The 17,248-nt window shown below is 46.7% G+C and overlaps 1 protein-coding gene across 1 annotated transcript in view; it reads left to right on the forward strand.

Annotated features, from left to right (window-relative positions):
* Positions 1 to 17,248, forward strand: part of LOC144894190 (uncharacterized) — a 93,184-nt gene that overhangs the window by 5,909 nt on the left and 70,027 nt on the right. The window lies entirely within an intron of this gene.

Raw genomic sequence — 17,248 nt, forward strand, 5'->3', positions numbered from 1 at the left:
GAATACAAAAAGAGGCATTAATGAAACAAATATTTCAAAAAAACGAAATAATTATCGCACATATACTTTAATGGGTATTTATATTTGTGTAGCATCCCCATACTACCTTTGTCTATTTTTGTCCTCTTGAGATATACAGACACACAGACACACATAAACACACACATACTTTTACACACATGACATGTGCACATCCATATCATTGTTTTTTATATTCCAAATGATCCTCATTCACTCTTCTTTCTTGTAAATATTTCCTGTTTCCTTCCCCTTTCTCTCCATTTAACACACACACACACACACACAGACATGCGCACACACACACACACACACACACACACACACACACACACACACACACACACACAAACACATATGCACACCCATGCATACACACACATGCACTCATTTTAAAAGTCACATTTTTCACAATCCTAATTCACCCCTCCCCCCCCCCCCCCCTCCTCTCTCTCTCATTCTCTCTCAAGCTGTGTGCATCCCTATCTGAAACGGCACTAATTAATGGCAAAAGCCACTCAAACAAACCATTTATGTTCAGTTTATAAACGGCTCGTGTGTTTCACATATTCTCTTTGACATGCATATGATGTTGCGTATAACAAGTCTTGATGTAAACAAGTTTGTATAAGGACATCATCGTTTGAATCATTACACAAACATGCACCTCCTCCAATTCCTCTGACTATCGGCAAGTTAGTGCACATTAAGTACTGCACATATAATTTGGTTCAATAATAAATGGGAAAGGATAGATATTGTACTTGGCATGCATATTCATTGTAATTTTTCATATAAAAATCCGTCCCTACAGGACAAAAGTTCACATTCTTAAACGACAATCATTTTGCTTTACCCTGCAGTATAAACTGTTCTCGGCGAAAAGAAAACACAGGTATAATCTTTTAACTTTGGAATGAAATGCAGAATTTCTCAGTATTAATACATTCATCTGAAATAATAAATTTTGTATTAATTAATCTTTCCTTTTCAAATGGAAATGACCCCATTCTATAGAAAGTGGCAAGACCTTTGTTGTTAAATGAAGAGAAAAGAACAAAAACGCAGAGATTTTTGTTGATACAATAACATAATGCATTCCTGTCAATCATATTTGTGCATTCAGTAGCAAAACATCAAAATAAATCAATGACTTATAGACTCAAGTTATAAAAACCCACAGAGTATAAGGAAATAATTAAGGATCTTCATCTGATTCCAGAGTGTCAATTTCTTCCTCAATCTGGATCATGTCAGGAACAGATACCTGAATTGCACAGACTTTAGATGAACACAAATCAGTACAGGGAAGCTTGTTGAGCAAACACGAGCACCGCCCTCGAGTACATTGTGTCTTCTTTCAAGAGCAATGGGCAAGTTCCATTACACTTGATGGTGCTGGGGGAAGACCCATCCAGTCTATGGTGAGCAAACATCATCAATATCCCAACCATTGTTCTTTGGTGATGATATTTCTGGTTTGCTGATAAGGCACATTTTGTGAATGGCTGCTTGGGAGTTTGCTCGCAATATGTGCTTGTGCATGAAATCTCTGTTTGGAGGCAAGCTTTTCTCACCACAGCTCCCAGTCTTGAACATTCTGCATCTTGCTTCATTTGCCTCGCGGCAGCCCTTCTGCCCATAGAGTTCACAGGTGTATGCTTCGATGTCTTCATGCAAGGATGGTGGTACGGTGAACGCCATGCCAAGCTTTTCAAATATGGATCAGTGGTCTTTACTTGATGTCAAGGTATTGGCAGATTTTGGTTTACTATTACCATACAAAGCACTCACTGTGTCACATCCAGTAAAACAATGAAATGCTATTAACGCAGAACAAACTTCTTTCCTGAAATTGTCAATTATGTGACAGACAACAATTGTGCGTGTATTACTTCCTCTGCCTGTGTGGAAGTAGACCTCTGCATCTATGTCCTTGCAAAATGCCACACATAGTACCAAGACATCGGTGTCTGGACTGATGATGATGATGTTGTGATCACTGTTATTACAGCGTATGAAGAGTGAAGTAGAAGTCTCGTATCGGCTTCTTGTGTTGAGAACAGACTTGGGATTTGCAAAACGTCCTCATCATTGCCATGCTTTCCAATAGAATGACACTCAATGCAATGTCCAACAATAATTGTGATGTCATCAATCAGCTTCCCAGTCTTGCACCACTGTTTGAACAGAAACTGGAGCAGATTTTCCTTGTTGTCCCCACAAGATCGAAACCTGGACCATTGTTTTGGAGTCCTCTGATCAGGAGAAAATATTTCACTGATCTGGGTCCCTCCCTCTGCTCGTCTTCCTCTTTCAGCATTCTTTATGCTGCCAGACATGTATCTGTCCGGAACAAAGTGCACAACCTTGGACTTGTTCGTCTTTGTCTGTTTCACAAGGACTTTCAACATTTCATCAGCAAACTGTCCAAATGTTGGCTGTGGTTTGACGACTCTGATGAGTGCCATCGAATCCCATACCCACATTGAGCCAAATGGGATCTCCTCAACTGATCCCTCCAGGAAGTGCATGAGTTTGTCTTTGTTGGTATTCACAGGAGAGCCGTCATGGTTTGCCAGTGGTGCAGGAAATGGACCCAATGAATGAACCAGCATCTCTTTGATGTCAACCTTTCTCACTGAACCAACAACAATCAGCCTGCGGACAGATCCTGGTCAGCTATCAAGGCGATTTATTTACCCTTCACTTTTGTTGTGGTGGACTTATCTGTATCCTTGAAAGTCTTCAGCTTCATCTTCGTCATGGTGTCATGAAAACCAATATCATTTGATTGAAGTCTCTTCTGGCAGAATGTTGTGAAGGCAACTTCACCTTTTCGTGAGTCTCATGAAGGTCTGCAGCGACAGGTCTGATGCAAGCTGACCTGATGTTATGTAAAACAGCTTGTCTCATTCTCGTGAAGGATCAAAAGGGTTGACCATATTTTGAATTGTATCCATGATGTTCTGTATGTCCTTCTCATCACGCTCTTTTCGTATTCTGTCTAAGTCAACACGGGCCCGACATGAAGTGTCACGACCAACCATCTCCTGACAATTTCTCCAAATGGCAGTTCTTTCATATTTTAATAATGTCCATCTGTGCACTGAACCCTTCTTGAGTGTGAATCCAGTCACTCCTCCTTTTGTCTTGGAGTCTCGGTTTGCAGTTTGCTCAATTATTTGGTCACAACCAATTTGAGCAAACCCGTGCTTCTGTTGTCTTAGTGCAACAAAATTCCCAGCTTGAAAATCTGCATAGATGTCAGGGTGACTCTGTCTCAAGCAGCACATCTGAAACCCATATGATGTCAGATACCTTGCATTATTGATTCTGTCATATGAAAAGAACTAAGGTGGAATGGAACGGATGCTCGACAGGTGAAGGTTCGAACTGGCTTGCCTTGTAGCCCTGATGAATAGAAGCAAGTCATCAACCATTGGAATATATATGCTCCAGAAGTGGAACGTCTCAATATTCAGGTTGTCCATGATGAAATTCTCATAGCCACCGACAAGCTCCTGAAATTTCTTTGAGTTGACACGGTCGTCACAGTCTTCAGCTGGGAATGCCTTCTGCAGGTGAATTGCAAGCTGGGAAGCGAAATTTCTCTCCTCTCCTGATACAGTTTCCAAGTATGACTGCCATCGGAGTCGTTGCAGTGCTTCACAAAGTAATTTGTGAGATCTTATGCCCCTGTTCTAATGATGGCCACTTATTACTCCCCCGACAGACCCAGTAGCAATCACTTCAGACTCGATGATAATGTCCTGGACGCCAGCATCAGAATATCGCTTTCCAATACTCATTAGGCACAACATCATCTTCAATGACTCATTAGGCACAACACTGGCAGCAGCATCCATGTTGATGTCTGCTGTTGTGGGTGGCCAGATCAGCTGAGGATTGGCACAATTTCCATCGGATATTTTGAGCCTTTGAATAAATGGCCTGGTCCATGACTACAACAATCTTACTGAGTCCCAACCCATCTGCGATGGCAAGGCTGCGGCACAGGATTGTGTACCCTGTGTTTAACTGAGTTAGACTGAGGACTGGCATCTATGACAGGTAAGTAGCCAATATTTGTTTGTGTTGGAATAGCACCTCTTTTAAACAATGCGTTGAAACCAGTCCATCCAGGTAAGACACGTTCATTAGGGTCTGCCATCTTTGTGAGAAAGTATGCGCTATCAATTTTCCATGCAGTTTATTGGACATGGATATGGTTCTCCAAGTCCAGTTGGACATTCTCAGCATATTTCCGGGGCGCTTTCCTTTGCCCTCCACAATAGAATTCCATGTTGGTTTATGGTGGCTGCAGGGATCCTTTCGTCATTCTCTGTGCAGATATTGCTTCATCAAGTGAGTCATCAGTGGATACCTGCCTTTGAATTATTATACCATTGGTATTGTGGGTGGTTCCTCTGCCAGATATTTTCATCGCCGAAGTCGTTGTTATCCCATACAATCATTGTATGGATATTTGGCTGGATATTTGGAGGTATGAAATGCTCTCCTCGCTGAATCTGAAGTTGGGCCAGGGCTGTATCGTGTTCAAGGACCTGGGAATTGGAAGTACAATGTCCCAGGCCATTCAACAGCCCGATAAGCTGAGCAGATCAAGTTATGTGTCCAACTGATATAGCCAACGCAGTGCTTTGGCATGAGCCTCCTTCCATTGAATGCAATGTTCATTATATCCTGGCAAGTGAAAACAATCTTCTTGCTTCTATCTTCACAAACGTTTACACGTGCAATATATTGAGGAAGTTCATCGGATGCTCCTGTTGACTATGCCATGAAGTTCAATGACTCATTAGGCACAAGACTTGCAGCAGCATCCATGTTGATGTCTGCTGCTGTGGGTGTCCAGATCAGCTGAGGATTGGCACTAGTTGCAATGATCCTCCTCTTCAGTGATTGTGCAGCATGGTAAATAACTCTATAGTTATGCCCTGCATTCATATGAGATGTGGTTTCATCTTGGTTTGTGTCCGAGTCATCTGTCTCATCCGTGCTTACATCAGAAGAGAGTGGGAGAGCAAACTCCTCTACCACCTCGTCTGTGGACAAATCTTCCACAAAAATCTAACTAAATCACTTTAGTTGTGTGAGATTATCTCAAAAACATCAAATCGGTACGTCTTCTGAAGTATCTTCTTCAGATAAAAGGATTTGTTTCCAATATGTAACTCTTCTCCCTCACATACATATTTCTTAAATGAAGATAGTAATTTCTTATCTCCGAAAAAGAAATTAGATTGTCTGCACATTCGTGCACACTGTGCATGCAATGCAGCATGCCATGTTGCGATGTTCCAACAACGTGCTCATGCACACTCTGTACGATTACTGTGATTGGCTAATTTTGTGGAGCCTCTGTTACAACCATAATGATTGGTCGAGTAAGGCTTACAATGACGTCATTATTTCAGAAAAATCATCTGCTGTGAAGGTAATTTTATCATCCTTATTATCAAACTTGTGAAAAAATGTGCAGGTTTTTAAAATGGGAACATTATTAAGTGTTCTAAGAAATCTTCCAGCTGATCAAAAAAGTTAAAATACAGTATTTCTCTGATGCAGACCATGAAAAGTAAGAATTTGAGGGCTCGGCCCATGGGCTAAAATGTTCTATTTGTGAGGAGGATTTTATGAGGATCAAACGGAGCTTGAACTTCCATCGTGCAACCCACGCTGGAGTGCTCGCATAAAAAGTGCTCTGACTTTGGGAAAGGTTTTGCTGATAAAGGTTTGTTAAATTCACATAGCATTACCCATACTGGGTTGTTTGTGCCACCCTTGCAAGCGATCATCAGCAGTCGGCAAGGTATTCAGTGAACCAGTAAGGAGAAAGCTATCGTGAAAGCGTACAGCGCTTTTGGGCATCTACCTTGTCAGCACAACTTCTCAGAGTACCATCTGCAACCCCTGACAACCAGCCGTTACCCCAAACCCCTTGATGAAAGCCATACATTTGGCTGTCACCAGAATGTCCACAACAATGACTGCAAACTAGTGACCTAAGGCAACAAAAATCCCAAAATTCTAAGCCCATGTGCGTCCTCAAACTAAGTCTAAAGAAAAAGATAGCTTTAAAAAAATGTAAAATTTATCAATTTGGTTCTCTATATTTTATTATAATAGAGCAAAGGTATATGGTTATGTCGTTATGTCGTTTTGTTTATATGCAACCAAAACGTCTTCTTATTCTTCAAATAAAATTAACACCTTCGGAATTAACCCTCTTAATTACATTTTGACTAATTACGTTTAGTTTAGATATGTATTAACAATAGCAATTATAGAATTTGAATGTGATTATTGTTGCATGTGTATCTTCTTTTATTAAAATAGTAATATTATAATAATAGTTATTTTCGTTGTAGAGCAAACGTATTTGGTTATGTTTGTATTCGACCATAACGTATTCTTCTTCTTCAAATACAATTAACACCCAAAATACAGTCCGTGAACTCTTAATTACGTTTAGACTGCCGAGACCCCTCAGACCCCTGACTTCCCATAAATACCACCAAGACCCCTGAAGACCCAAAATGCCCTGAAGACCCAAAACACCCCAAAGACCCAAAATACACATGAAGGCCCTGAGGCTCAAAAATACCCAAAAGACCCCGAAGACCCAAAATACCCAAAATGCCCTGAAGAATCAAAAGACTCCAAAGACCCAAAAATACCCCAAAATACCCTTAAAGACCCAGAGGAACCATAAGGCCCAAAAGCCCCTGACGACAGTGAAGACCCCAAATACCCCGAAGTCCCAAAACACACCAAAGACCCAACATACCCGTAAAGGCCCAGAGGATCCAAAAGACCCTGAAGATACAAATGGCCCTGAAGACCCAAAAGACACCGAAATGGTCAAAGATGCCTATCCCTCTGAAAAGACATGTGGTGAGGCGCGCGGAATGTGCCAAGTCACGCTAGTTCTCCTAATGGAGAATTGTTTAAAAATGTATGCCAAACACTCAAATGGAAACAGAACTTAATCTCTCAATCTGATATTGGATCTCATCGTGCTTCTTTCAGGGTCTTCGTTAGGTTGCCAGCTTGTAATTATTGTCTCTGTTGTTGCCATGTATCCAGCCAAATTCCATTTAAGTTTTTTTTATTGTGACCAGTGTTTAGGAATTTGGTTTTCCATCTGATTTAGTTGTTTTTTACTTGTCCCTTTTTGGTTTTGCTCAGATGGCATCTTTCCATGGCAGTTTGAACCTTAATTTTTACTCAATCTTTGCTGTAGTCCATGTTTCATTGCTTTGTGTGATATGGGGAGAACACCCTTGTTGTAAAATTGTTTATCAGAAGAGGACTTCTGCCTATGTTTTTCATGAAACTTGAATTTGTGATGCGTTTTGCAATAAAGAGAGGTCCTCAAAGCACAAATGCAGTGTCTGTTTTAGTGTGAAAATGTAAATCACATTATGATCAATTATTAGTCAGTGAAGAGTTTGGAGTTGTCCATATCTCCAGAAGTAATCCCGATCAAACCGAGAGTTGTTCACCAAACTAGTTGAAAGCCAAGCACAGCATTTACCATCATGGCATGACTGCACTTCATGCCATCACTGATTGCTTCCAAGCACCTTGGTGACATAGGGACCAATGTGGAAGGCCATACAGCTGGTTGCTCCCACATTTTTGTCAACATCAATAGTAATGCATCGTTTATGGATGGAATACCTTCAAACACAGACATCCAAAAAAGTGAAGAGTGAACGAACCCCTCCTCCCTTCCCCACCCCACCCCCCCCCCCAAAAAGGTTGACATTCAATTCGATGTGACCAGGACATAATGAAGTCAAAAAAATTATTGGAACTTGCAATTCCAAAACATTCTTGCAATTCCAAAAACAGATCCTTGCAACTCCAGACCAATCATCCTGCTCCCAATCAACCGCAAGGTCATTCAATCCATCATGACTTCTGACATTCAATCCTTCCTCTTCTCCAATGGCTTGATCTTCGATAATTATCAGTATGGATTCAGACCAGTCCACTCTAATCTCTACATGCTGCTTTGGCAGTCTCGGCAATGGATGGATGTCCTCAACACCAGACAGGAAATCAGAGCCGTCTCCTTTGACATATCTCGTGCCTTTGATAAGTTCTGGCACCCCACCTTGCTCACCAAACTCGCCTCTTCTGGTATCCATGGAAATCTCCACGCATGGCTCACAGATTTTCTCCTTTCGTATTTAACGTGAGGCTCAAAATGGAATTCTCTCATGTCGTCTTCCTGACCAGGCTGGAGTTCCTCACGGCAGTGTTCTGGTCCCTGTGCTTTTTCTCATCTTCATTAATGATCTTTCTGACCCTGTGAAATCTTTATATTTTTGCTGATGGTTAAATCATCCATCACCCTCTGCCGTTCCGTCTCTCATCCCTCAGATCGACAGTTCCGGGCAAAAAGCAGCCTCTTACCTCTCTGTAGACTTGGATAAAACCCTCCTATCTCGTTTCCCAACAATCCTCTTCAAGCCTTTTGGTCTCGCTATCTGCCGTGCTCTTTCCTGGGAAAACCACATTTGCAAGCTGGCCTCCAAAGCCAGTGGCCAACTGGGCATCCTCCATCTTGCAAAGTCCTTCCTTGGCAATGCTGGGCTGTTCACCACCGACAAAGCTTTCTTCTGCACATTGATGGAGTATTGGAGCATCCCCTCTGGGCTGGTGCTCCTGCCTCATACATAGTGCGGCTTCACGCTGTAGAAACCAAGGTTTTTAGGATTGTTGGTACCTCCCACGATGAAGCTAATTTTGAGGGCCTTTCACTCTGTCACCACAGGCAGGTTGGCGGTCATTCTTTCTTCTATCAAGTCCTCTCCGGCCTTGTTCCCCAGGCTCTCTCTGTGCTCTGTCTCCCAAATAATCCTGCACGACGCACAAGGTCTACCAGTAAACCTCTTCTGGTGAAACTGCCACAATGAAGACTCTTTGCTGACTTTCACTCTTTAATTCCTCTTTTTCCGCCTCCAGAACGAACTTCCGCAGTTTCTTCAATCCCACTCCTCCCTCCAGGTTTTTAAAACAGGTGGTCACCACCATCTCATATTTCCCCTGTCCAAAACCTTGATCTTTTGTACCCCCTTTAATCCACCTTAAATTCACCTCCTTCAAATTCCGATTTCTTTCCTGATTAAAACTACCCTGTCATGTCCATTTTCTTTATCCCACATACCCCACCAAGCCCTCTCTCTTTAACAGATTTCCCGATGGCCCTGTTCCCAGCTGTTGTTGTACTGCCCTCTCTCTCCCCATGTTGTCCCACCTGCCCCCCTAATTATGTTTTTTTTTTTTTTGTATACTGAATCGAGGCTCGTGAAAGAGCTGAAAGCATGTTCCATGTGTTAGCTCTCATAGGAGCCGAGACGAAGTTTACAAAAAAAAGGTTTCACTGTCTCCCCTTCTGACCAGCACTGTTCTTGGTCAGTTTCTCACAATGTGGGTGTTTTGACTGCAAGTGGATGAGAACGAACATAAGGGATATTTGTTGTTCTCCCAGGAAGGCTTTGAGTAGGGCGACGGCCTGCACACATGGAAACTGGTCCCTCCTCTGGATTCTCCAAAGTCTGGTTGAGTGTATATATTTGTGATAGGTTCCGTTCCGGAAACAAATAAACGAATGACTCCAGTGGTGCTACTATATCGGCAGACTTGGCCTTGTACTGAACCATCAACTCTGAAATTACGCTGAGGACAATTGTTGGGTCTGTCACCTGTCCCTTACTGACCAAAACACACTAAAATACGCTTCTCTGCCACCTTTTTAAAGCTTGAACTCTGCTTCAATGCATCCTTCAAATGGAATGGGGCTTCCATTTGCAGCCTTTAATCACAATCCATCCTGTAGGATTTCTTCCACTGGTCTTGCAACGGTGTCTGGCAAGTTATCTTGTAGCCAGTCTCTGCTTGCTTGGCTTATTTGGGAACCAGTATCCGAAAAGGCCTGAACCTCAATGCCATTCAGTTTACAGTGTGTTGTGGATTCACCGTAGTCGTCCACTGACGAACATCGACATTATTTAATCCAAACAATGGACGAGTTGGTTAAATCATGCATCAGTTCAACATTTAAAGTGAATAATTGTCGAAATAAAAACGGGACTGCGGGTACTGAAGCTTCCTGGTTCAGGAGCAACAATCACTCAAACCACAACGACCTCAGACCTTGAATTTTTTCTGTGGTGAAAAAACTTTGGTGCATCATGGGCGATGAAGGTTGTCGTCAAGTTTCATCGAAATTGTGTGTGTAGTTTCGGAGAAGAAAGTACATACCTCCCCACCCCCCAAGAGGCGCCCCCAATGAGCGCAGATTTTGATGCGGTCAATCAATCCACCTTGATAAGGTATCAGGTATGCAGCTTGTGGTCAGGTTGGTCAAAATCGCGTGTTTGGTTCAAGTAATAATGACTGAAGTGTTTGTGGAGTCACTCACTTACTTACTCACTCACTGACTCACTAAATGACTCACACTCACTCCCTCACTCTCATATGCACACTCACTGAATGACACACACTCAATGACACACTCATTCACTCACTGAATGACTCAATGACTAACACACTCCCTGACACAGCAGTGGCGAATTAACGCACGTGCCCAGGCCCCCAAATCCCATGACGTCATGCAACCAATGCAGCCCAACATCAAGAGAGATGAGAGATCACGAGAGATCATCGATGGTGGTTCATAATCTTTCGAGATGAGACCGAGGGTGGGTCTCACTTTGCTGACAAAACAATCACCTTGTGAGTGGTGATAAACACAGCACAAAGGGAGTGCTCCATCTCGAGGAAAGAAAGCACTGTCACGTGATGAATTGATGAAAAAACGTTTTCCTGATGTTTTCCTGGACAGGACTATTACAAAATTAGGGGATGAGGTTCGTATTAGTAGAAAAAGCAGGTCAAATAAAATAATAACTCAGTTTAATGTAAACAAATGCAACAATAACCACAATCAAAATTGTATAATTGCTAATGTTAATACAGATCGATATTGTTTATCAAATCCACACTATAATATATTGCACGATCGCAAAACACCCCTCATTTGTAAATGGACCAACCCGTGATCATGGCGGAACGTTGTGGTTTTTAACATCAGAACACCTGGCCCAAGGTGAAACAAAACTACTCCGGAGATGTTGAAAAGCGAAACAGCTCAACTCGAACGGCATTCGGAGGAGAGCATACCTGCACCAGGTGAACACTTTGTTTTGTTAGGTCGGGCACTGAAAGGTCGGATCTGGATTCGACTTGAACCAAAATCTAATCGCTTGTTCTTGTCGCTTAGCAACTCATACACCAAATTTCATCCGAATCTCTCCACAACTTTTTGAGATATTCTGTTCACAAACAGACCGAGAAACGGGTGAAAACATAACCTGCATCCACCTTCGGCTGCGGAGGTAACAAAAGGTGTAAAACTGTAACTGGTTGAATATCACCTGCAATTTTCTTTGTTCATTCCACAAACGACAGAATCACAAAAGGGTCTTCGGGCTGTCGAGCTTGTGTGTTCAGTTACCAAGCAGCTTGCTATCGCTTGCCAGGCCAGCCGTTCCTTACCAACGGTTTTGATGAAGTTCTTGCTTGTGTGCTTAAAACACTTGGCGAGCACTCAACAACAAACCTTTTGTTCTTCCATGAGCCTCGTCTATGTAAACAAAAACAAACAAAACAAGACACAGTCTAACAGCGGCGTATCCGGACTTGTTTGATACTTTAGTTGAAGAGGATAGTCTGACCTGGGTGGAGATACCAGTTAGCAATTTTTTGAAGTACTCCAAGTCTCCAAGCTGTCTGTCACCATGGAAACGAAGAGATTGCATTGAGATCCTGGTTTATTCTATATGTTGGTGAGTTAGCCAACACCATCAAAGTGACCTCAGCACCATCCCGACACACATCACTGTGTGTGTTACATAATGTGGTACAGCAGCCGGAGTGCAAATCCTGCCACTAACCTCCTTGAGAGAGGACCAGGTGAGTTGGTATTCATTTTGCCGACCTCGGAAGGATGACAGATGAGTCAACTCACCTGGTGTTCATTCATTGGCTGATCGGGATTCAAACTCAGGAGCCGAGGATCCCAAGATCTCCAGCATAACCGTTAAATCAACACCAGTTTTAGGGTGGAAGGAGACAGTCATAAGAAATGCTTCAATGTTTGAAGATCCCTCAATCAAAGTTTTAACGATACTGACGTGACGCGGGCGCCTCACCACACGTGGGTTCAGAGGGATCGGTGTAAATAACATCGAATAATTATGTTTGCTGTTACTGGTTGTTAAATATAACTTCATTATATGATATATTTTAACTTTATTTGTACTGCAACTGGTAATGTTAAATTTAATTAACCGTTATCTTGATTAATTTATGACGCATTTCCGGTCACACAGGACAGTGTTCTTGGCGAGGACCGCATCACAACTCACAAGTTTGTGTCCATACGTGATCAGGAAATAGTGCTGTGTATTACCATTGATTTACATCGATGTACTTTAGTTTGAACACTTTGTTACCACAAGAAGTGATTGTCAAGCCCGGAGTCATGCATTAGAATACTTTGTAATGTACGTGTGTGATTATTTAGACCATGTTCGAAAATAGGTCGAACGGCTTTTATTAATTCGCCAAACGTGTTTGAACGGAAAAGAAGCCGCCGAATCGAAGCAACGAAACTCGTCTTTGGAGCCCAGAATAAAGAGGTAACAAGGTATTCCTTCGTTATAATTCAGTGTATAAATATGTCGGACATCTATGGAGCAAAGTATTTTGTGGTTTCAAGAGGTTTTTTTTTTCTATCGAGCTTTTGTATTATTTTGTTTCAATCTCTCCTCAGCCTCATGTTTCTGGGCCCAAACCACGTGGTTTTGAGTTCATGTGTCATGCTCTTTGTCTCTGTCAATTGGAAAGTTTTACTATCGAGGTGCACATCACATAATGTGACATTGTTCTAACTTTTCGTATTTTGTTTGCATTGTAATCGTTTATATGGTGTCGATAGGAATTCGTAACTTCCTCATGGTGTGTGTGATCGTTTTATTGTTGGAAGAATAAAGTTCAAGACAAGACACCCGTATTGAGATCTTTACTCGTGATTGTGCTGAGACATCTGCAGGATATTGGAGGGTCGATAACTACACTGTCCGCAAAGTTTCACTTAATATCATAAATTTCCATGGACGGATCCACACCATGGATGACTCCGGGGCTCTCCCTCATTTACCGAGGAATTTGACATGAAACCCGTACCTCGTCAAAGTGCGATCCTCTCAACACCTCGTCCTGACGCTCTCAACACCTCGTCCCGACCCTCTCAACACATTGCCCCGACCCTCTCAATACCTCGTCCAGAGCCTCTCAACACCTCGTCCCGACCCTCTCAACACCTCGTCCCGACCCTCTCGACACCTCGTCCCGACCCTCTCGACACCTCGTCCCGACCCTCTCGACACCTCGTCCCGACCCTCTCGACACCTCGTCCCGACCCTCTCGACACCTCGTCCCGACCCTCTCGACACCTCGTCCCGACCCTCTCCACACCTCGTCCCGACCCTCTCAACACCTCGTCCCGACCCTCTCAACACCTCGTCCCCACCCTCTCAACACATCATCCCGACCCTCTCAACACCTCGTCCCGACCCTCTCAACACCTCGTCCCTACCCTCTCAACACCTCGTCCCTACCCTCTCAACACCTCATCCCGACCCTCTCAACACATTGCCCCGACCCTCTCAATACCTCGTCTCGACACCTCGTCCCGACCCTCTCGACACCTCGTCCCGACCCTCTCGACACCTCGTCCCGACCCTCTCGACACCTCGTCCCGACCCTCTCGACACCTCGTCCCGACCCTCTCGACACCTCGTCCCGACCCTCTCGACACCTCGTCCCGACCCTCTCGACACCTCGTCCCGACCCTCTCGACACCTCGTCCCGACCCTCTCGACACCTCGTCCCGAATCTCTCGACACCTCGTCCCGACCCTCTCGACACCTCGTCCCGACCCTCTCGACACCTCGTCCCGACCCTCTCGACACCTCGTCCCGACCCTCTCGACACCTCGTCCCGACCCTCTCGACACCTCGTCCCAACCCTCTCGACACCTCGTCCCCACCCTCTCGACACCTCGTCCCGACCCTCTCGACACCTCGACCCACCCTCTCGACACATCTTCCCGACCCTCTCGACACCTCGTCCCGACCCTCTCAACACCTCGTCCCGACCCTCTCAACACCTCGTCCCGACCCTCTCAACACCTCGTCCCGACCCTCTCAACTCCTCGTCCCGACCCTCTCAACTCCTCGTCCCGACCCTCTCAACTCCTCGTCCCGACCCTCTCAACTCCTCGTCCCGACCCTCTCAACACCTCGTCCCGACACTCTCAACACCTCGTCCCGACCCTCTCAACACCTCGTCCCGACCCTCTCAACACCTCGTCCCGACCCTCAACACCTCGACCCGATCCTCTCAACACCTCGACCCGATCCTCTCAACACCTCGTCCCGACCCTCTCAACACCTCGTCCCGACCCTCTCAACACCTCGTCCCGACCCTCTCAACACCTCGTCCCGACTCTCTCGACACCTCGTTCCGACCCTCTCAACACCTCGTTCTGACCCTCTCAACACCTCGTCCCGACCTTCTCAACACCTCGTCCCGACCCTGTCAACACCTCGTCCCGACCCTGTCAACACCTCGTCCCGACCCTGTCAACACCTCGTCCCGACCCTGTCAACACCTCGTCCCGACCCTGTCAACACCTCGTCCCGACCCTCTCAACACCTCGTCCCGACCCTCTCAACACCTCGTCCCGACCCTCTCAACACCTCGTCCCGACCCTCTCAACACCTCGTCCCGACCCTCTCAACACCTCGTCCCGACCCTCTCAACTCCTCGTCCCGACCCTCTCAACTCCTCGTCCCGACCCTCTCAACTCCTCGTCCCGACCCTCTCAACTCCTCGTCCCGACCCTCTCAATACCTCGTCCACAACCTCTCAATACCTCGTCCACAACCTCTCAATACCTCGTCCCGACCCTCTCAACACCTCGTCCCGACCCTCTCAACACCTCGTCCCGACCCTCAACACCTCGACCCGATCCTCTCAACACCTCGTCCCGACCCTCTCAACACCTCGTCCCGACCCTCCCAACACCTCGTCCCGACCCTCAACACCTCGCCCGAACCTCTCAACACCGCGTCCACAACCTCTAAACACCTCGTCCACAACCTCTAAACACCTCGTCCCGACCCTCTCAACACCTCATTCCGACCCTCACAACACCTCGTTCCGACCCTCTCAACACCTCGTCCCGACCCTGTCAACACCTCGTCCCGACCCTGTCAACACCTCGTCCCGACCCTGTCAACACCTCGTCCCGACCCTGTCAACACCTCGTCCCGACCCTCTCAACACCTCGTCCCGACCCTCTCAACACCTCGTCCCGACCCTCTCAACACCTCGTCCCGACCCTCTCAACACCTCGTCTCGACCCTCTCAACACCTCGTCCCGATCCTCAACACCTCGTCCCGACCCTCTCAACACCTCGTCCCGACCCTCTCAACTCCTCGTCCCGACCCTCTCAACTCCTCGTCCCGACCCTCTCAACTCCTCGTCCCGACCCTGTCAACACCTCGTCCCGACCCTGTCAACACCTCCTCCCGACCCTCTCAACACCTCGTCCCGACCCTCTCAACACCTCGCCCCGACCCTCTCAACACCTCGTCCCGACCCTCTCGACACCTCGACCCACCCTCTCGACACCTCGTCCCGACCCTCTCGACACCTCGTCCTGACCCTCTCGACACCTCATCCCCACCCTCTCGACACCTCGTCCCGACCCTCTCGACACCTCGTCCCGATCCTCTCGACACCTCGTCCCGATCCTCTCGACACCTCATCCTGACACCTCGTCCCGAGCCTCTCGACACCTCATCCCGACCCTCTCCACACCTTGTCCCGACCCTCTCAACACCTCGTCCCGACCCTCTCAACACCTCGTCCCGACCCTCTCAACACCTCGTCCCGACCCTCTCAACACCTCACCCCACCCTCTCAACACCTCTTCCCGACCCTCTCAACACCTCGTCCCGACCCTCTCAACACCTCACCCCGACCCTCTCAACACCTCGTCCCGACCCTCTCAACACCTCGTCCCTACCCTCTCAACACCTCGACCCGACCCTCTCCACCTCGTCCCGACCCTCTCAACACCTCGTCCCGACCCTCTCAACACTTCGTCAAGACCCTCTCAACATTTCGTCCAGACCCTCTCAACACCCCGTCCTGACCCTCTCAACACCTCGTCCCGACCCTCTCAACACCTCGTCCCCACCCTCTCAACACCTCGTCCCGACCCTCTCAACACCTCGTCCCGACCCTCTCAACACCTCGACCCGACCCTCTCAACACCTCGTCCCGACCCTCTCAACACCTCGTCCTGACCCTCTCAACACCTCGACCCGACCCTCTCCACCTCGTCCCGACCCTCTCCACCTTGTCCCGATCCTCTCAACACCTCTTCCCCACCCTCTCAACAATTCATCACCACCCTCTCCACACCTCGTCCACAACCTCTCGATACCTCGTCCCGACCCTCTCAACACCTCGTCATGACCCTCTCAACACCTCGTCACGTCCAGACCCTCTCAATGCCTCGTCCCGACCCTCTCGACGACTCTTCCCGACCCTCTCAACTCCTCGTCCCGACACTCTCAATGCCTCGTCCCGATCTCTCAATGCCTCGTCCCCAGCCTCTCCACACCTCTTCCCCACCCTCTCAACACTTTGTCCCCACCCTCACTACACCTCGTCCACCACCTCTCAATACCTCGTCCACAACCTCTCAATACCTCGTCCACAACCTCTCAATACCTCATCCCCAACCTCTCAATACCTCATCCAGACCCTCTCAACACCCCGTCCCGACCCTCTAAACACCTCGTCCCGACCCTCTCAACACCTTGTTCCGACCCTCTCAACACCTCGTCCCGACCCTCCCAACACCTCGTCCCGACCCTCAACACCTCGCCCGAACCTCTCAACACCGCGCACACAATCTCTAAACACCTCGTCCACAACCTCTAAACACCTCATCCCGACCCTCTCAACACCTCGTTCCGACCCTCTCAACACCTCGTTCTGACCCTCTCAACACCTCGTCCCGACCTTCTCAACACCTCGTCCCGA

Source organism: Myxine glutinosa, chromosome 1 (assembly GCF_964187855.1).
Source record: "Myxine glutinosa chromosome 1, kmMyxGlut1.1, whole genome shotgun sequence".
Taxonomy (NCBI): domain Eukaryota; kingdom Metazoa; phylum Chordata; class Myxini; order Myxiniformes; family Myxinidae; genus Myxine; species Myxine glutinosa.